Source organism: Kogia breviceps, chromosome 3 (genome assembly GCF_026419965.1).
Source record: "Kogia breviceps isolate mKogBre1 chromosome 3, mKogBre1 haplotype 1, whole genome shotgun sequence".
Classification (NCBI taxonomy): Eukaryota; Metazoa; Chordata; class Mammalia; order Artiodactyla; family Physeteridae; genus Kogia; species Kogia breviceps.
The window spans coordinates 107,123,692-107,146,000 of NC_081312.1; the positions used below are offsets into that span (position 1 = coordinate 107,123,692).

A 22,309-nucleotide genomic window follows, 5' to 3' on the forward strand; every position below is an offset into this window, starting at 1 on the left:
ATGTTATCCACTGGGTTGGATTTTAGAGACATCCAGATAGTTGCTAGATGTCTCCACAGTCACTGGCCTAAAATTTTACCCACAGCCTCCATTAGATTACATGTCAGGGCAAAACAAAATCTTAGAAGTCGCCACAAATATTGGTAAACAGGTAACCTTTATTTGTCCCATTTGCCAGAAACATGGTTCAGATAAATATAGAAAGTAGAGATAAATCAATTAGATTGTATCCCTGTGTTTCACTGAGTCATGGTAAAATTTTAGAAAGAAAGACAAAAGAACTCTGTTTTCATCTGTCTGTGTGGTTATGTATCTATGCATGTATGTAATATATATGTGACATTTTCCACTTTCCAAAACTATTTCTAAGTTAATTTATAAAATCCTTTTAAGAAGTTTTATTCAAATTGGCTTAGAGATAAATGAGTGCATCCATATATTAAATATTCTTAAAATGCTCAGAAATATAGAAGCCAATCTAGATTTTTAAGGTCACATGATCTGAGATAATCTTTGTTAAATCTAGTTTTTAAAATTGTTGGTAAAATAAAAACTAGTATGTTTTCAGAGTTTTCAGAAGTAAATATAATGCAGACATACAGGTTTTGTTCTTCCTAGGTTTAGTAGTCAAACAAACTTATAAGATGCTTAAGATTATAAAACTATAAATCCAACCTAAGAATGAAATGTACAGTAAAGATGAATTATATGATGCATGTCAAGCACAGTAGAAAAAACTTTTAAAATATATTGTTGCCTAATTTGTCAGCAAGAAAAATAACTTAGGATGATGGCTAGATTTGTTTACCTTATGAAATTTCCATAATCAATTCATACATGATTGTTAAGCACAATTGGATTAAATAGATGCAGGTGTGATTAAAATATATAAATGAACTTTTCAACAATTATATTTTATAATATATCTACTTAAAGCAGTTTTACAAACCTTTTTTGGTAACTTGAAACCTCAAAGCTAATAGTAAGTTAAGTAAGTGATGCATATTAATTAACATCTAGATCATTTACAGATAGAATAAAATATAGAAATTAATTGCTGAACAAAGTTTGTCAACTTTTGGCATATTTTGGGGGTCCAATTTCAAATGTGATAAATTGTACTATGTAAAAGCACATGCATCTAGAAAATTATAAAATTATTTATTCATAAATTTGCTACAGAATGATAGCATGTGCCAGACAGTTAACAATTGCTTACTTTCTAGTCTTCTCTGTAAAAGGTGACTGATGGTTAAAAATTTTTATTCAATGTTTGTAAATGATACTACCATGACTAATAAGGTAAAAAAAATCAGGAAAAGTAAGACATGTCTTTTGTTTGTGTGTGTGTGTGTGTGCAGTACACGGGCCTCTCACTGTTGTGGCCTCTCCCGTTGCGGAGCACAGGCTCCAGACGTGCAGGCTCAGCGGCCATGGCTCACGGGCCCAGCTGCTCCGCGGCATGTGGGATCTTCCCGGACTGGGGCACGAACCCATGTCCCCTGCATCGGCAGGCAGATTCTCAACCACTGCGCCACCAGGGAAGCCCACGACCTGTCTTTTTAAAATTGAAGTATAGTTGATTTACAATACTTTATTAGTTTCAGGTGTACAGCAGTGATTTGGATGTGTGTGTGTGTATATATTTATATAATCTGTTTTTTCAGTTCTTTTTCATTATAGGTTGTTACAAGATATTGAATATACTTTCCTCTGATATACAGTAGATCCTTTTTGTTTATCTATTTTATATATGGTAGTGTGTATCTGTTAATCCCACACTCCTAATTTATCCCTTCCCCCCTTCCCCTTTGGTAACTATAAGTTTGTTTTCTATGTAAGGCATAATTTTGATAGTGAAAAATAGGAAGGATGTGTTTTTGTTGAGGTTAAAGGAGAGTAAATTTTTTCGGAAGGAGTATGATTAGTTGTTTTAGAATGAGATGTAAGAAGGGTAAGACAAAACTAAATGATTTTTTTAAGTTGTAGAAGGTTTATGGGGAAGGAATTTTGGAAAATGAATCATCTTGTGTGGTCAGAGCTGGCTAAGATTGGAAGAATTATTTACATGGCTTATAAAACTCTGTCTTAAAATTAATAATACAGGGGCCTCCCTGGTGGCGCAGTGGTTGAGAGTTCACCTGCCGATTCAGGGAACGCGGGTTCGTGCCCCGGTCCGGGAGGATCCCACATGCCGCGGAGCGGCTGGGCCCGTGAGCCGTGGCCGCTGGGCCTGTGCGTCCGGAGCCTGTGCTCCGCAACAGGAGAGGCCACAGCAGTGAGAGGCCCGCATACCACAAAAAAAAATAAAAAATAAATAAATAAAAGGATTAATAATACAATGTTGCAAAACTAGAATTTGGTTCTCTTTCTCTGCTAAAACAATAAAATTTACTTAGATTTGTAGTCTGCTCTTGATACGAAATTGTAAGAAAAGTCTGTGGCCTACCTTTTAAATATTTGTCTGGGAAACCAATATTTTGTATCATAAATAATTTCCCATGCTTCAGATTGTCTTTATCAGATCTTTGATTATTTAAGAAAACTGAATTTTCATTATTAAAGATCTAGATTTTTTACAACTGTAGAACTTTATATATTTTCCTATGAAGAATTTTAATTGTGAGTTGGGTTAAATGAATAACTACTTATTGTTTCATAATGACTGGTGATCCTATTTAGTGAAGTTTTCAACATTTGACTTTTTTGACAATTTCCCAAAATCAAATTTTAAATGGAGTCTTTTTGACCTCAAACTAACTTTGAGAATTTCCAGATGGCCCCTGGAAAATCTTAAAGTACTTATATTTTATCTTGTAAAAGATAGATGCTAAACTAATTTGGTTTATTTTTGTATGTTAAAGTCCATGGGCTGCATTGTCAAATCAGAAATGATAAATTTGTCAATACCCTGTTGTCAGTATACAATGTTAAAATGTTTCATGCCACAGAAATAACTAATATCCCTTATCAAATAAACTATATAAGAACCTTAACTATGGCCATATTATTTGAAACTTTGCTTTTATAATGTTGTGTTTTCTGGACTTAAGGAAACTTCTCTTAAGCTAACTGTAAGGTACAGCAATTTAGTAAAGTATCCCTTTGTGAACAAATATGCAGCAATTGCTTTTTCTCCCTACTTGATCCCTCCAGAATTTGAATTCTTATATTTATGGCACTATAGTAATTTGCATAAGTTCAATAAAAATATCTTCTAATTGCAACAGGAATTGGAAACACTGGCTATATTACAAAGGCTTTGGCTGGAATTTTATATTTGAGAATGATGTGCATCGAATCAGATAATGGCCCGAGAGCTGTAAGGAACTAAGATTGACTTTAATGACCCAATATTTAAAAGTCCCCCTTTCAGCCCTTCTATTTGGCTTAGGCAAAAGACAAATATATTTTAAGAATGACAGTTGGTGATTGTGAGATTCAGATAGTGATGCGGCTGCTATACCAGATATGATTTTATTGATATAGCAAATTCACACATACCCTCATATCCAGCATACAGCTGTTGATCTGGCAAATGCCTGCCTCACCATAGAGCCAACTAGGAGCAGTTACCTTGCAGGTGGCAAGGCCAGCAATACACCTTCACTGTCCTACCTCAGGGATATATCAACTCTCCAGTCCTGTGTCACAGTTCACAGAGATGTTCATCACCTCTCCCTTCCACAAGATATCCCAGTGGCCCATTCCATCAATGCATTACGTTATGACATTATGCTGACTGGACCTAAAGAGGAGGAATAGCAATTAGACTTGATGGTAAGACATTTGCATGTCAGAGGGTGGAGAATAAATTCAAATAAAATTCAGGGATCTTCTACTTCAGTGACATTTCTAGGGGTTGAAGGGTGTGGGGCATGTCCAGAAATCATTTTTTAAGGTGAAAGGTAAATTGTTGTATCTGGCACATCCTAAACTAAGAGGCACAATACCTAGTGGGTATTTTGGATTTTGGAGGCAACATATGCCTCATTTGGGTGTGTTAGTCTGTTCTATGCATCAAGTGACCAGAAAGATACTAGTTTTGACTGGGGCTTAGACAAGGGAAGGCTCTGTAACAGGTCAAGGATCCTGTGCAAGCCGCTCTGCCCCTTGGACCACATAATCCAGCAGATCCAATGGTTCTTGAAGTTTCATTGGTTCACAGTGATGCTATTTGAAGCCTTTGACAGCCCCCACAGGTGAATCACAGCACAGGTCTTTAGGATTTTAGAGCAAGGTCCTGCTATCATCCTCAGATTAATACTCTCTTTTTGAGAAACAACTCTTGTTCTGTGTCTTTAGAACAAGGTGGCCATGAACAAAACATCTTTAGACAGTGGAGTGAGGGGAGCAGTAACAATTTAATGGATTTCCCAGGTTTCAGTTTGGATGTCTGTGCTGATTCAAGTGAACTCCCTGAGTGGCCCACATAGCAGCAGGCACAAAGCCTGCCTATTCATGGTCTGTTTTCACAGAAATTCACTTCTTTGAAGTTAATAATACATTGTGTAGCTTCATCTTTCAGGTCTTTGGGCAAAGGGTAATTTTACTTCACAATGATTCCAAGTCATAAGGGAGAAAAATTGGGAATGCTAATTTGGAGAGTTTTAGTCAGATATTGGAGGAAACTAGAATAATTTGGGATTTGTCAAGGACTGCCAAAATGTGCAAGATGGAACCCACAAGTGTATATTATAGTTTTCCGTTGAAACATAAATTTTACCTGTAGTCACCACCTCTTCTATTAGAGAGAATCACAGACTAATTTGTTTGCAAAATAAGTCCAGCCTCATTAAACTTGGTCTGATTATTTATATAAGTACAGCAAGAATAGTGCTTGACCACAAGGTCTCTTGAGTTTACTGGAACTTTTGATAAAGGAATCTCAGATTAGACTTTTTAAATCCTTTGGAGACTACGAAGCCAAGCCAAGAATTTGCCACTAGATTTTTGCCTGTAATACCTATAGATTTAGGTAAATTCCTTTCTTCCATACATTCCCCAAATACTCTGATGTTCCCAGGCCTGCTGGAAAGTGACCCTTTTTACTGATTTCTAAGTTGGAGAACCCCATAAACCAAGCACAGACCAGATTTTCCAAGGGCGACTTTATAAAAATTCAGTCCTTGGGCTTCCCTGGTGGCGCAGTGGTTGAGAATCTGCCTGCTGATGCAGGGGACACGGGTTCGTGCCCTGGTCCGGGAAGATCCCACATGCCGCGGAGCTGCTGGGCCCATGAGCCATGGCCGCTGAGCCTGCGCTTCCGGAGCCTGTGCTCCGCAATGGGAGAGGCCACAACAGTGAGAGGCCCGTGTACAGCAAAAAAAAAAAAAAAAAAAAAAAAATTTCAGTCCTTAAAGTCAACCTTAGTTCCGTAAAGCTCTCAGGTGATATCTGATTTGGATACACATTCCAGTCAAAGCCTTGGTGTTATAACCAGTGTTTCCAATTGTGTCCTATTGCAAGGAGAAGAGATTGTCATTGAACTTATACAAATAACTATATTACCGTAAAAATATAAGAATACTCATTGAGATTTTAGAATTCTGGAGGTTCAGGTAGGGATAAAAAGTAAGTGTACTATCTTTGTACGCAAAGGTATAATTTACCAAATTGCAGTAAGTTACACCTAGCTTAAGAGAAAAGGATTTTTTCAATCTGGAAAGGAAAACTTAAAAAAAAAAATAGAGAAGTTTCCCCCCAAAATGTCCAGAACATAATACTTTGCCTCATCAGTTCATTCATTCACATGGAATTAACTCTTATTCTGCATGATCAGTGGTTTGCAGTTTTAATAACTCATCAACTTCTTCATTCCTTCTGGGTATTCTTAACTCAGTCCAATGACATGGATTCAAATTTATTCACATTAGACCAACATGGAGAGTTCTTGCCTGTAGCTAACTGTAAAAACTTTCACAAAAGAATCAAAGCAAAACATTAACTGTCTGTGACTGGTATAAAACTTAAAATGATCATGGGTAAAGTTCTTTTGAGAGCTCATTGTATAAAGAAAACTAGTTATTTATGTGGCACGCAACATTTTAACATAACCGGACAATGAGGGTATTGGCAGATTTCTATGACCTTCATACAATTTTTGGAATACCTGTATCAGTGACATTTATTCCCCTCATATAACCTAAGAAGCTTTATCATCACTATTATTTGACAGTGTTTCCCACATAATTTAACATACTGAATAACCAAATTATTTTAGCATCTCCCTTTTACAAGGTGAGAGACAAATTCTTTCAGACTTTCCATGGGCACTCTGGGAAATCTCATATCAGTTTGAAGTAAAGACTCCCTTTAAATATTGATTTTGAGATGTTGTCAATAATGTCAAAAGGTTTGAACACTTCAATAAATAAGATCACAAGTAACTATGAAACCACAATTAGTTATGTATTTAACCAAAGTGACAAATAACCAAAAGGAAATGCAGAAAATGACCTAGTTGTTATAAAATGTAGCTCTTTTAATGTTGAGAAAACTATTTTCTTAAGCAATCAAAGGAATGATAAAGACAATATGAAGAAGAGGAAGTAATTTTAACACTCAAAAATCTTGGTTTCCCAGGCTGACTACTTAAAAGGTAAAGGAAAAAAAATTTCAATTTCTCCTTAATGCAGACCTACAATCTAAGAAAACTTTATTTCTGTAGCAGAATTAAATTCTGATTTTGCATCAGGGTAGTATTATTTTAAGGCTAATTTTTTGTTGTTTGAATTGAAATTGTACTTAAGTTATTGAAACACATTCCTTTTTTTCTTTTTTGTGCAGCCTTCTTTTTTAACATTTTTATTGGAGTATAATTGCTTTACATTGTTGTGAGAGTTGCTGCTGTATAACAAAGTGAATCAGCTATACATATACATATAACGCCGTATACCCTCCTTCTTGTGTCTCCCTCCCACCCTCCCTATCCCATCCCTCTAGTTGGTCACAAAGCAGGACCTGATCTTTCTGTGCTATGTGGCTGCTTCCAACTAGCTAGCTATTTTACATTTGATAGTGAATACATGTCAATGCCACTCTCTCACTTCGTCTCAGCTTACCCTTTCCCCTCCCCATGTCCTCAAGTACATCTGTGTCTTTATTCCTATCATTCCCCTAGGCTCTTCAGAACCTTTTTTTTTTTTTAGATTCCATATATATGTGTTAGCATACGGTATTTGTTTTTCTCTTTCTGACTTACTTCACACTCTATGACAGCCTCTAAGTCCATGCACCTCACTAAAAATAACTCAGTTTCATTTCTTTTTATGGCAGAGTAATATTCCATTGTATATATGTGCCTCATCTTCTTTATCCATTCATCTGTCGATGGATACTTAGGTTGCTTCCATGTCCTGGCTATTGTAAATAGTGCTGCAATGAACATTGTGGTACATGACTTTTTTTGAATTATGGTTTTCTCAGGGTATATGCCCAGGAGTGCGATTGCTGGGTCATATGGTAGTTCTATTTGTAGTTTTTTTAAGGAAACTCCATACTGTTCTCCATAGTGGCTGTATCAATTTACATTCCCACCAACAGTGCAAGAGGGTTCTCTTTTCTCCACACCCTCTCCAGCATTTATGGTTTGTAGATTTTTTGGTGATGGCTATTCTGACTGGTGTGAGGTGATACCTCATTGTAGTTTTCATTTGCATTTCTCTAATGATTAGCACTGTTGAGCATCCTTTCATGGGTTTATTGTCAGTCCATATATCTTATTTGGAGAAATGTCTATTTGGGTCTTCTGACCATTTTTGGATTGGGTTGTTTATGTTTTTGATATTGAGCTTCATGAGCTGCTTGCATATTTTAGAGATTAATCCTTTGTCAGTTGCTTCATCTGTAAATATTTTCTCCCATTCTAAGAGTTGTCTCTTGGTCTTGTTTATGGTTTCCTTTGCTGTGCAAAAGCTTTTAAGTTTCATGAGGTCCCATTTGTTTATTTTTGTTTTTATTTTCTTTTCTGTAGGAGGTGGGTCAGAAAGGATCTTGCTGTGATTTATGTCATAGAGTGTTTTGCCTGTGCTTTCCTCTAAGAGTTTTATAGTGTCTGGCCTTACATTTAGGTCATTAATCCATTTTGAGTTTATTTTTGTGTATGGTGTTAGGAAGTGTTCTAATTTCATTCTTTTACATGTAGCTGTTCAGTTTTCCCAGCACCACTTATTGAAAAGTCTGTCTTTTCTCCATTGTATGTTCTTGCCTCCTTTATCAAAGATAAGATGACCATATGTGTTTGGGTTTATCTCTGGGCTTTCTATCCTGTTCCATTGATCTATATTTCTGTTTTTGTGCCAGTACCATAAGGTCTTGATTATTGTAGCTTTGTAGTCTGAAGTCTGGGAGCCTGATTCCTTCAGCTCCGTTTTCTTTCTCAAGATTGCTTTGGCTATTCGGAGTCTTTTGTGTTTGCATACAAATTGTGAAATTTTTTGTTCTAGTTCTGTGTAAACTGCCAGTGGTAGTTTGATAGGGATAGCATTGAATCTGTAGATTGCTTTTGGTAGTAGAGTCATTTTCACAATGTTGATTCTTCCAATCCAAGAACATGGTATATCTCTCTATCTGTTTGTATCAGCTTTGATATCTTTCATCAGCGTTATAGTTTTCTGCATACAGGTCTTTTGTCTCCTTAAGTAGGTTTATTCCTAGGTATTTTTGCAATGGTAGATGGGAGTGTTTCCTTATTTCTCTTTCAGATTTTTCATCATTAATGTATAGGAGTGCAAGCGATTTATGTGCAATAATTTTGTATCCTGCTACTTTACCAAATTAATTGATTAGCTCCAGTAGTTTTCTGGTAGCATCTTTTGCATTCTGTATGCATAGTATCATGTCATCTGCAAACAGTGACAGCTTTACTTCTTCTTTTCCTATTTGTATTCCTTTTATTTCTTTTTCTTCTCTGATTGCTGTGACTAAAACTTCCAAAACTATGTTGAATAATAGTGGTGAGAGTGGGCAATCTTGTCTTCTTCCTGATCTTAGTGGAAAAGGTTTCAGTTTTTCACCATTGAGCATGATGTTGGCTGTGGGTTTATATATGACCTTTATTATGTTGAGGTATAAGTTTCCTCTATGCCTACTTTCTGGAGAGTTTTTTTCATAAATAGGTGTTGACTTTTGTCAAAAGCCTTTATTGCATCTATTGAGATTATCATATGATTTTTATCTTTCAGTTTGTTGATATGGTTTATTACATTGATTGATTTGCATATATTGAAAAATCCTTGAATTCGTGGGATAAACCACACCTGATCGTGATATATGATCCTTTTGTTTTGTGTGTGTGTGTGTGTGTGATCCTTTTAATGTGCTTTTGGATTCTGTTTGCTAGTATTTTGTTGAGGATTTTTCCATCTATGTTCATCAGTGATATTGGCTTTGTAGTTTTCTTTTTTTGTCATCTTTGTCTGGTTTTGTTATCAGAGTGATGGTGGCCTTGTAGAATGTGTTTAGGAGTGTTCCTTCCTCTGCTACATTTTGGAAGAGTTTGAGAAGGATTGGTGTTAGCTCTTCTCTAAATGTTTGATAGAATTTGCCTGTGAATCCATTTGGTCCTGAACTTTTATTTGTTGGAAGATTTTTAATCACAGTTTCAACTTCAGTGCTTGTGATCGATTTGTTTATATTTTCTATTTCTTCTGGTTCAGTCTTGGAAGGTTGTGCTTTTCTAAGAAATTGTCTATTTCTTCCACATTGTCCATTTTATTGGTTGGACTCCCTCCCAGCTAGCTGTGGCACACTAGCTCCCTTCAGGCTGTGTTCACGCAGCCAACCCCAGTCCTTTCCCTGGGATCTGACCTCTGAAGCCCGAGCCTCAGCTCCCAGCCCCCACCCACCCCGGCCGGTAAGCGACAAGCCTCTCAGGCTGATGAGTGCTGGTAGGCACTGATCCTCTGTGCGGGAATGTCTCTGCTTTGCCCTCTGCACCTCTGTAGCTGCACTGTCCTCTGTGGCTCTGAAGCTCCCCGCCCCGGCCACCCCACTGTCTCCACCAGTGAAGGGGCTTCCTGGTGTGTGGAAAGTTTTCCTCCTTCACAGCTCCCTCCCAGAGGTGCAGGTCCCATACCTATTCTTTGGTCTCTGTTTATTCTTTTTTCTTTTGTCCTACCCAGGTACGTAGGGATTTTCTTGCCTTTTGGGAAGTCTGAGGTCTTCTGCCAGCATTCAATATGTGTTCTGTAGGAGATGTCCCACATATAGATATATTTTGATGTATTTGTGGGGAGGAAGGTATCTCCACATCTTACTCCTCCTCCATCTTGAAGGTCCTCTCTTAAGGCTAATTTTTAAAAATATCCTTATAAATAAATCCATTCAAATTAGCTGGATTTGATCATACATTATAAGATTCCTTTTCAGGATTCTTTTCCCCAAAACTTTCTACAACTTTCTTTTGTTAATATCAATTCCATTTTTATCTTATGTGTTCCTCTTTCATATTCTGGAATATTAACTAGTTATTTTGCTTTATGATAAAATTACTCATTGTTATCCTTAACAAAAACACATCTTTCATCCCTCTTCTTGTCAAATACACATCTTGGGCTTCCCTGGTAGCGCAGTGGTTGGGAGTCCGCCTGCCGATGCAGGAGACACGGGTTCGTGCCCCGGTCCGGGGGGATCCCACATGCCGCGGAGCGGCTGGGCCCGTGAGCCATGGCCGCTGAGCCTGTGCGTCCGGAGCCTGTGCTCCGCAACGGGAGAGGCCACAACAGTGAGAGGCCCGCATACCGCAAAAAAAAAAAAAAAAAAAAAAAAATACACATCTTACTTTCCTTGACTACAGAGTTTTCATTTTTCTTTACCTTCTTAGTCCTATAGTTTCATGTACAAATATGATGAGACTTTCTCAACATTGGTCAACTTTCTTTTCCAGAGAAAACTAGGAAGTAAGCAATTGCTAACTTTGACCAAATAATATCATTCTATAGCAACTTATGAATATATCATTTCATAATTTTCTAGAGGCATATACCCTTTTTGCATGTAATTAATTTTTAATTTTAAAAGTTTGACTTACATACTCAGGAAACCATCCCTGCTCTCAAGACAATGACCATGCTAACCCCCTCTCAAAGTTTCATCATGACCCTTGGCAATCCCTACTCTTTGCTCTTCTCTGACTTCTCATCCGCAGGCAACCACTGATATGCTTTCCATATCAATGTGTTTTTTTAGTTTTTTTTCTTTTTTTAAAAAAATGTATTGGAGTATAGTTGATTTACAATGTTGTGTTAGTTTCAGGTGGACAGCAAAGTGAGTCAGTTATATATATATATATATATATATATATATATATATATATATATATATATATATATATATATATATATATATATATATGAAATCTCCACTATTCTTTTTGTTTAGATTCTTTTCCCATATAGGCTATTAGAGAATATTGAATAGAGTTCCCTGTGCTATACAGCAGATTCTTATTAGTTATCTATTTTATATATAGTAGTGTGTATATGACAATCCCAATCTCCCCATTTATTCCCCCATCCCCTGGTAACCATAAGTTTGTTTTCTACATACATGATTCTACTTCTGTTTTGTAAATAAGTTCATTTATGCCCTTTTTTTTAGATTCCACATATAAGCGATATCATATGATATTTGTTTTTCTGTGCCTGACTTTACTTCACTCAGTATGGCAATCTCTAGGTCCATCCATGTTGCTGCAAATGGCATTATTTTGTCCTCTTTTATGGCTCTGTAATATTCCACTTTTTATATGTACCACATCTTCTTTATCCAGTCCTCTGTTGATGGACGTTTAGGTTGCTTCCATGTCCTGGCTATTGGAAATAGTGCTGCAATGAACATTGGGGTGCATGTATCTTTTCAAAGTACCATTTCTGATGTTATTAACAGACCCCCAAATATTTAGATTTTCTAACCCTTATAAAAACAAGATGCCAAAGAGATAAACTTATGTTCAGCAGGTAAACTTTCATATTTTATCTGATTTGGGAAATATAGATATTCAATGAATATCCATTTTTTTCCTAAGGTCATAGAGCTTTAAAGTTCAAGTTACCAAATAAGTTTGTGAAACTATTTTCATGTGGACATTTATGAGCATAATTATTATAAAACTAAGTATGAAAAACATTATTATACAACATGTTATAAATCATATGAAACATAAAACTCACTAAAATGTTCAGTGATACATTTTATATGATTTGCATCTATTTAATTATCTCTGGTTAACAATATGTTTGATTTAATCATGAAAATTTCATGAGCTAAACAACAAATCTAGCCCTTATCCTAAATTGTTTGGGGTGACATATTAGGCAAGTAACCAAATATCAGAAGCAATCAATGTAAATATTTAAACACATTGTCTTTTCTTCTTTTTGTATCTTTTTTTGTATCTACTGTTTTGACATGCTTCAAACATTCATTTTTATTTTACATTTTTTTCTTAGGATGGCTTTATAGTTCTATAATCCTAAACATCTAGTGAAGACAATTTAGGCTTAAGTTTGACTAATAAAAGTAGGTAGAAAAAATAGCATGTCTGCATTATATTTAAGACTGACAACTTGGAAGTTATGCCTGTTTTATTTTACCAACAATTTTAAAATCTAGCTTTATCTACCAAAGATTATCCCAGGTCATGAAAACTTTTAAAAATTGAATATGTTCCTATATTTCATATAGTTTTAGCAATGCCTAATTTATAGAAGTTCTCATTTATCTCTGAGCTTATTTAAGTAGAATTCCTTTATGGGACTTTATAAATTAATTTAGTCATAGCATCGATAGGTAGAAAAATATCAAGTATATATTGACAAGCATATATGCATACATACATAAACATAGATCAACATACAGACATGCCAACAGAAACCTTACAGTTTTCATTATAAATCTTAGCCATGGGTCAGTAAAACATGGTGATATAATCAAGCTGGTTTATCTCTACTTATTATTTTCATCTGAATTGTCATGGAGGAGACTTTTTTTAATTTAAAAAATTTATTTTTTTAATTTATTTTTGGCTGCGTTGGGTCTTTATTGCTGCGTACAGGCTTTCTCTAGTTGTGGTGAGCTGGGGCTACTCTTCATTGTGGTGCACAGGTTTCTCATTGTGGTGGCTTCTCTTGTTGTGGAGTGTGGGCTCTGGGATGCATAGGCTTCAGTACTTGTGGCACATGGGCTCAGTACTTGTGGCATAGGGGCTCAGTAGTTGTGGCTTGCGAGCTGTAGAGCACAGGCTCAGTAGTTGTGGCACATGGGTGTAGTTGCTCCGTGGCATGTGTGATCTTCCTGGACCAGGGCTTGAACCCATGTTCCCTACATTGGCAGGCTGATTCTTAACCACTATGCTACCAGGGGAGCCCTTGGAGGAGACTTTTAAGATGTTCTTTTGCCCTGACATATAGTCTGATGGCAGCATGGACTCAATTAAGGTCAGTGACTGAGGAGGATACATCTGACAGCTCCCTGGATGTCTCCAGACCCCATCTGAAAGGGATAAAACATTTAGTTCTTTTTTCAAATAGCCTTTTGCTCTCTAGTAAACCTCAGGTGGTTCCTTAAGGGAGTCCCATTGTCCCTTGAGAGCCCTCCATGGAGGGCAGGGGGGCTAAAGTTCAAGTGACTGCAGGAAGCAGAGGGGCTGAGATGGGAAAAGTCTGTCAGCGTGGAGAGAGGGTTGGAGGAGGTAGGGATTTGAAGGGAACATGTCAAAGGATCAAGGGAACTGGAGGGAAGATCCAAAGCAGTAAAAGGAGGAAGCAGGAGCAGCTGTGATGGGAAGGGACAGGTTTTAGAGAAGCCAGTGTGGGAAGACCTTAAATTTCCCAAAGAGACCACTGAAGTTTCAAGTTATCCTTAGTAAAATCATGCCAACAAGAAAGGAAGGACAGAATTGGCACAACACAATTTCAGCAGGATTTCCAGGAGGGGGTTTTCAGTCCAAGGAGAAGGTCCCATGTTCTTAACTAATGCTACCTTGATACTTATGAACAGAGAGCTTGGAACTCCAATTTGCACCAGCCTGCCTTCTAGAAAAGGAGAAGCCCAGCTCTCTATCCCAGCCTCTCTTTGCCTGGGACTCTAACCTACCTTCGAAAGTACACTTCATTCTTAAGAACCAACTCTGCTCCTACAAGCTACAGGAACATTTTTCTGGTTTAGAAGTCAAACTCACCGATGGATCCCTGATCATTCAGTCAGGAGTGAAGACCAAATCTTCAAAGGTATGCACTTAGTGTCCTGGGTGAGTTATCTGGGCTCCAATGATGAAACTGATCCTATCTGAGTTATAGTACTATCTCTGTCAAAGAAAAAGTATAGCTGGATATTAAAGTGGTCAAAACAGATTTTATTCAGGACTGTTGAAATAGGGGAAAAGAGACCTCATTATAGGACTGACTCTATTCCAAATACAGCAGGGGCAAGTGGGAATTTATAGCCAGGGGGCCTTGTGGGAATTACTAAGAGGAAACATTAGTGGGTATAGGAATTTCTGGCTAATTAACAGCAGGATTTTTGCTGAAGACAGGGCAGTGTGATCAGAAATCACTTGGCAGATGGTAGAGGATGAGAAACCTGATGGATATGAAGGGTGATCAGACATGGAAGATTGAGAGACTCTTGCTTGACTGACTTAGCTGGGTTCTTGCTCAGGATTTTGCAAGGAAGTGCACAGATGGGCCTAAGGAAACACCCAACTCCTTTGTTACAAGCCAGTGTTCAGTTTTTGGAGTTCTTGAAGCATTTCAGTGTTCTTCCCTCAGCACAGCCACCTCCCATGCAGAAAGGAGCTTGCCTTTGGACACCAGGACACAAACAGGAGGAAAGGACTCTTGAGCAACACTACCCTAATGTTTCTGTTGGGGTCATCAGTGATTGAGAAAACTACAAACAAATGATCCCAGAAATTGTTTCAAAGAGAAGGCCTTCACTAATACGTATAAAATAGATAACTAATAAGAACCTGGTGTATAAAAAATAAATAAATAAAATAAAATTCAAAGTAAAAAAAAGAGAAGGCCTTGGTGTACTCTTAGCTGGGCTGCCCAAGACCAAGCCAAGGGGCAGAGACTTGTGGGGCAGGGGAACTTCTCCTTGACCTTGACCTAGAGAAGGTACTGAAGAGTAAGCAGGCAACTGCCTGGGCCTGATGCAAGCTCAGGAACAACACTTGGAGGAACCAAGAGAAAATCACCTTCTCACTCCCCACGATTTCTCATGCAGGTGACCTTGCAAAGGCCCTATTTTTACACTAATCACCTACATTTGTATTGTATTTCTCTGGTACAGATTGTTTCCTCTGGATCATTTTATGCTGTTTTCACAACTCATCTACTCTTTGCTCCCCACCCCAGCCCCCACCGACTGCTGTGTTACTCAGACCGAGGGAAGTGTTAGAACATGGCCAGCTGCCTTGGACACAAAGGCCAACAAACTCCACCCAGGTTCCCTTGACTGCCTGTCTCTATGAGGTACTGGTCTCTTCTTTTTGTTCACATGATGTACCATTATATTTTGCATTTATATATTGGTATTACACTCTTTTATAGACTTCATGTTTTACAAATGATATGTAATAGTTTTCCTCTATTCTCCCTTCCGTTTTTTTTTTCTTGTAGGTTTCATTTTTTAATATGATCTGTGGTTTTTGAATCTACATCTCTCCTTCATAGTGTTTTTTAAATGTTTACATTAGAAGAAAAAAGGGAGGCCTGTGTGAAGGGCCAGAATAAAGTCTGGTGAAGCAAAGAATCTGTGTCACTACCAAATGAAAAGTGGACAACTACTCAACAATGGAGGTTAGAAGTAATATGTCTGGAATTCAGGGTGTCCCTTAGGGTTTCTCTTAGTGTTACCATACCCTGTGATTAAGGTCAATAGAAAAATGATAAGAACTCAATCCAAACAGTACCATTAGTGACCCAAAACCTTTCATTCCTGAAAGTATTGGGTCACCCCCAGATAAAGAACTTTGACTAGTTCAGGTGCTTACAGAGGAAAAGAGAATACAGAATTTGCAGTAGAAGAGGTAATTAAAAATACTGGCTTTGATCTCATGACTTGTTACTGAAAGGAGGACTGTAATTGTCATAGGTATTTCTTCCTTATTGTGTTAAGACACTTTTGTATGTATATATGCATATATTAAATACATATATATATTTTTTCTATCCTCATTTATTCTCTTATTGTTCAACACGAGATGTTTTAACTTTATATCATAGTATTTAAGTGTTGTTAATTTAACAACATACTAATTTTTATGGGATATCTAGGAGAATAGTAAACATCATTCAAGGACATACTTCCTCTTCTGGGGAAGAGGTGACTGTTTTTGGTTGTACACAGGATGTCTTATCATGTTAGGCAGAATCAGAACCTCATTGTCTTTATTTGATGATTAAGTATGGTTGAAGAAGACATTGGGTATAGGTGTCAAGTTGAGAAGGGGTGGACTTGTGATGGTTAATGTTCTGTGTCAACTTGATTGGGCTAAGGGAGTTGGGTATGTAGTAAAACATTATTTCTGAGTGTGTCTGTGAGAGTGTTTCTGAGGGTAGTAGCATTTATTTCAGTATTCTTTATAAAGAGATTCACCCTCTTCAATGAGGGCAGGCATCACCCAATCCAGATAGAGATGACCAATGGAACAAAAAGACAAAGAAGGATGAATTTCCTCTCCTCTATTAGAGCTGAGGCATCCAACCTTTCCTGCCTTTGGACATGTGTTCCTGGTCTGTGCCTTGGGACTCTGAGATTTACACCAGCTGCTAACTTGTTCTGAGTCCTTTGATACACTATAAACTCCCTTCCTTCTTAGGCCTACATACTTTGCTAAATTATTCCATAATCATTCCTCATTCTCCAGATAGCAGATGGCAGATTGTGCAGCTACTCAGCCTTTATAAACATGAGATAATTCTTATAATAAATATCCTCTTGTATCTATCTATCTATCATTATCATCATCTCCTATTGGATCCGGTTTGCTGCAGAACTCTGGCTAATATAGATTTTGGTACCAAGAATGGTCCTTGAGGAACAGAATTTTAAGGATGATTATTCTGATTATTTCTGGGTTTTCTGGAATCTGCTCTCTAATCTGATTGAAGATGATAATGACTCTGTTTCCAGTAGTGTGCAGAGTAAGCACTGGTAGACAAGGTTGTGTGCTGAGTATGGAGATAAAACAGTTTTCTTGTGCCAGGGTGATTACATTGGATCCCTCTATCATGGAAACTGCAACAGTTTTTCTTCACTGGAATAGACACTAAACTTGGTACAGATTTGCCTTACCTGCACTTACCTGCATGCAAAACTACTGCCAAAACAATCATTCATGGACTTAAAGAATGTCTCGTCCACTGATATGGTATCTTACACAACATTGTTTCAGATCAGTGAACTCACTTCATAGCAAAAGAAGTGCAGCAGTGGGCCCATGCACGATATTCACTGGTCATACCACATCTCCCAACATCTGAAGCAGCCAGTTTGATAGAATGGTAGAAGGGCCTTTAGAAGACTCATTTACAAAGCCAGTTGGGAAGATATTTGTTACAGGGCTGTAACAAGATTTTCCAGTAGGCTATGTATGCTCTGAATCATCATCCAGTATGGTGCTATTTTCTTCTATCCAGGATTCATGGATCCAAGAATCAAGGGGTAGAAAAGGGAATGGCACCATTTTTGCTTCCTGTTCCACTAACTTTATGCTCTGTTGAACTAGAAGGCTTAGACACAGAGGAAGGACTTCTTCTCCTAGGAGATAAAACATTGATTCCCCCAAATGGAAGTTAAGACCTCCACCTGGCCACATTGGGCTCCTAGTGCCTGTGAATCAACATGCAAGGCAGGGAGTTTGGGTGCTGGCTAGGGTGATTGATTCTGACTACTGTTGGAGAAAACCCATAGTTGCACAATAGTTAAAATGATAAAAACAGATTTATTCAGAACTACTGGAGTAGGATAAAAGAGCCCCCAGTATTGAACCGGGGTCAATTCTGAAGTCAGTCCACCCTATTTTTTCAAAGGAATGAAGAGACATTCTTCTTTCCTGAGAACAATATAGTCCGTTCCTTGTCAGTCACCTTTTATTCATTAAAGACCTGCTAAATTATCTGTTGACATTTGGTAGTAGAAGGTATGCTTTATGGTGCTAGCCACCAGGCATTTAATGAAGTGGAGTTTCTACAAAAATAACAGAAAAACAAATATTAATATAAAAAACCCAGTTTATGATCCCAAGAGGGAAGCCTGTTGAGAAATTTCTTGATGTTGCACTCAAAACATCTTTAGATGGTAAGTACAGACAGCAGTGATAATCCAGTGGATTTCTTGGTTTGCAGTATGAATGTCTTTAGTGATGGAATTGGGGTTTTTTTGTTCAACTTTCTGAGTGGCACACACAGTAGTAAACATGAAGCTTGCCCACACATGATCATTTGTGGTGATTTACTTGAGGTGTATATCTAATCCTGCAGCTTCAACTTGCACAGATTCAGGAAAATGAAAGTTTTAGTTTTCCATGATTCCAAGTCAGATGGGAGAAAAATTGGAAACATTAATTTGGAGAGTTGTAGGCAGATACTGGAGGAAACTAGAAGAACTCAGGCTTTTGCATTGAGTGGCAAAATGTGCAAGATGGAATCCAAAAGGGTAGGTTGTAGTTTTCCACTGAAAGGATTTTTTTCTCTCTCAGGACACCAACATTAAACCAGAAACAATGTAAGACAAATTTGTTTGCAAAATAATCTCGTTTCATTGTACTTTGTCTGATTATTTACATAAGTGCATAGGCATTTCTGTCTATTGCTGATTATAAACACCCTCAGAGAACAATCAGTGTCAAACAATGATTGGCTGTGAATGCAGAAATTAAATTGGCTATGTTTATGTCTGATGAGAGTTTGTTTGAGAAGGACAATTATTTATTTCTGTGGCACACAATATTTTAACATAAAAAACAGACAAGTTTATTGACCAATTTGTATGAACTTCATACAATATCCTCTCCCACAAATATTCTCCAACTTAAAAAATATATATGTGTATATATATTATGTATATAATATATATTATATATATGTTATATATATTATATATATATTCATTTTGTTGTTATATAACTCATTTTCTCTTTCTCACCCTGGAAAAATCAATCATTCTGCTTTAGGACAAAGATATTCTTCTTAATCCTAACAGCTCCTTATCCAAAATACATCTTACTTTGCCTTCACACAGAGGTTTTATTTTTTCCTTACCCTCATTAATCCTGGTAGTGTGTCATGTACAAATTTTGATTACAATGTTTAATCATCAGTCACCTTTCTTTGACAGAGAAAACTAGGGAGCAAGCAATTTTAACTGACTGCCTCATATATCATTCTGTATCAGATTTATGAATACATCGGTTCATAATTTTCTAGAGGTATATGCCATTTAATAGTACAAAGCTCATGTTTTTTTAACAGATCCAAATATATTTATGCTGTACAAAACCAAGATGCCAAAGTACATACCTTATGTTCAGCAATTACTATTTAATTATTTTATTTTATTTGGAAATAATCTAGCTATACAATGAATCTACCTTATTTACTTTAACTTAGTATAGCTTTAAGGTTTCAAGCTACTAAAAAGGTTTGTGGACCTTTTTTAAAGACACATACTATAAAACATAATAATTGTTGAAAAGTTAATTTACAAACTTTTATCTCACTTATATCTATTTAATTTCCTTGTTCTTAATATTTATGTTCTAATTGATCACAAAATTTTTGTGAGATAAACAAATGTACCCATCATTCTAAATTATTTTCTTAATTCACACACTATGTAACTTATCAAAAAAACTCACAAAGAACCGAAAAGGTTAAATATATGGTTGTTCCTTTTTCCCTTTTTCTTTTTTTTTAACATCTTCATTGGAGTATAATTGCTTTACAATGGTGTGTTAGTTTCTGCTGTATAACAAAGTGAATCGGCTATACATATACATATATCCCCATATCCCCTCCCTCTTGCATCTCCCACCCTCCCAATTCCACCCCTCTAAGTAGTCACAAAGCACTGAGCTGATCTCCTTGTGCTATGCAGCTGCTTCCTACTAGCTATCTATTTTATATTTGGTAGCATATATATGTCCATGCCACTCTCTCACTTAATCCCAGCTTACCCTTCCCCCACCTCATGTCTTCAAGTCAATTCTCTACATCTGTGTCTTTACTCCTGTCCTGCCCCTTGGTTCCTCAGAATCATTTTCTTTTTAGATTCCATATATGTGTGTGTGTGTGTGTGTGTGTGTGTGTGTGTGTGTGTGTGTGTGTGTGTGTGTGTGTGTTAGCATGCACCAGTCAAAATCTTCCCTGTTATTTTCTTTCTAATTTACTATTATGCCTGACATGCCTCAAGCAACTCACTTTGTTTTTTTCTTCACTGTAGGACATGGTAAGTTTATTTGGATGTGGGACTCTGCAGAGTTCAGTCTCGGCTCCCCGACGTCCTCCTGCCACGGCTCCTGGACCTGGAGGAGCTCCGGCTGCGGCTCCGGCTGCGGCTCCGGCAGCTGCGGCTGCCCTGGCCACGGCTGCAGCCCCTTTTTCTTCCTCTTCTTCGGGAACTGGGCCTCTCCCGGCTTTTGGACGTGTGCTTGTGAGATTTCTTGCCCCCGTGGCTCCTCCTCCTCCTGCTCTCGGTCTCCCCATTCCGCTTGTAGCAGTGGGCCGGCCCGGGGCTGCTCCTCCTCCGCGGCCTACTGTAGTAGTCGTCGTGGCGGCTCAGCCGCTCCCTCCTCCCTGAGTTCTTACTGAAGCAGGAGCCAGTCCGATCAGGAGACAGGTACATGTCTCGATTCTCTTCCCAACATTCATTGTTGGGATTTCTGAACACGTGAAGAAAGTTGCAGTGTTTCCCTCTTGGACACTGCTGTATTTCAAATAAACCACAAATTGCCATCTTCCATCGGGTCACTGGGCAGAATTCGCACTGAAGCTGTCGTTCTGCGTACCACCGTCCATTAAACAGAGAAAGGGCTGCTTGGCATTCTTCTTCTGATTGATATTGAACATACACATTGCCCTTCAGATGAGGTTCCAAGTTGCAGCTGACCTTGAACTGTATCACTTTCCCCACGTTCTTGAACTCGGGGAGCACATCGTCATAGAAGTCCAGGAACTGCTGGTAGGTTTCCTCTTCGCTGTACTCCAGACTTGCGTCGGGGTCATAGTCGTCCCTTCTGCACTGCTCCATCCCAAATGTCGTAAACATGCTTTTAATAAGAAGGGTGGGACTTGATGCCGGGAAATTGTGTTTACGTGAACACCTATCTCCAAATCTGCAAGCTCCTGTTTTACTGTAGAATTGACAATTAGCTCGATCTTTTTCCATTATTCTTAATTCCATAGGTGGTTCTGGGTTTTGCCATGTGGTGCCATTTTCCAACTCATTTTCAGCCTGCTCCAGCATCTTCTGCACAGCTTCCTCTCTTTCTTTCTTCTCCTGTAGCTTCTGCTGCTCCTCTTCCCTCTCTTTTCTCTGCTGTTCTTCCCATTCTTCCTTTAGCTTTCTCTCTTGTTCTTCCTGCCATTTTCTAGCTGCCTCTTCCTTTTCCTTCTTTATTCTGAATTCTTCTTGCGCCTTCTGTTCCCGCAGCAACCACTCCTCATGTAATTTTTGCCTCTCTCTCTCCAACAGCCTCTCTTCTTCTCGTTCTTGTTCTTCAATAAAAGCATCCGCCGCTGTCTCCTCCTCCTCCTCCTTCTGTAAGAGTCCTGAGTCTCTTTGTCGAGCGAGTTCCTGCCGACGTTTCTTTCGTTTCTCCTTCTTCAGGGCGGCCCTGTACTTTTTGTGGCTCAGTTTCTCCGGAAACATCATTTTCTCGGAAGCCGCCATCTCACCAGCACCGCCACGCCCCGCAAGAATCGGCAGGAAGGGGTGGGCTTGAGGGCGTGCGCAGCCGCGCGCAGTCGCAGTCGCTGTGCGGCCTCTCGGGCTAGAGGAGCGGGAGCATGTCTCCTCCTTGGCTGACCAAAGACGGACGACGGGAGGTAGGTAGCTCGTGTTCCAAAATCCTGCACAAGTAAATGTCTCCTTCTCGAAAAATCCTCTGGGGCTCCTAAGCCGTCTTGTAAGTAATTCTTCCCTCCTAGCGCTTCCCCAGTGCGTTATCACTCCCTCTCCCCACCTCATTGTGATGTATCTTGTAGCCAAGAAGTTAAAGTCACACCTCCCCTTTTCTCTTGGTCCATTCACAAAGCTTCGCAACTCACTTTAATGTACATTTTTCCTAAGTTTAGCTATA

At 38.2% G+C, this 22,309-nt stretch overlaps 1 pseudogene; it reads right to left on the reverse strand.

Annotated features, from left to right (window-relative positions):
* Nucleotides 1–20,490: 20,490 nt before the first annotated feature.
* On the reverse strand, nt 20,491–21,928 carry LOC131752018 (U2 small nuclear ribonucleoprotein auxiliary factor 35 kDa subunit-related protein 2 pseudogene; annotated as a pseudogene).
* Between the last annotated feature and the right edge of the window lie 381 nt (nt 21,929–22,309).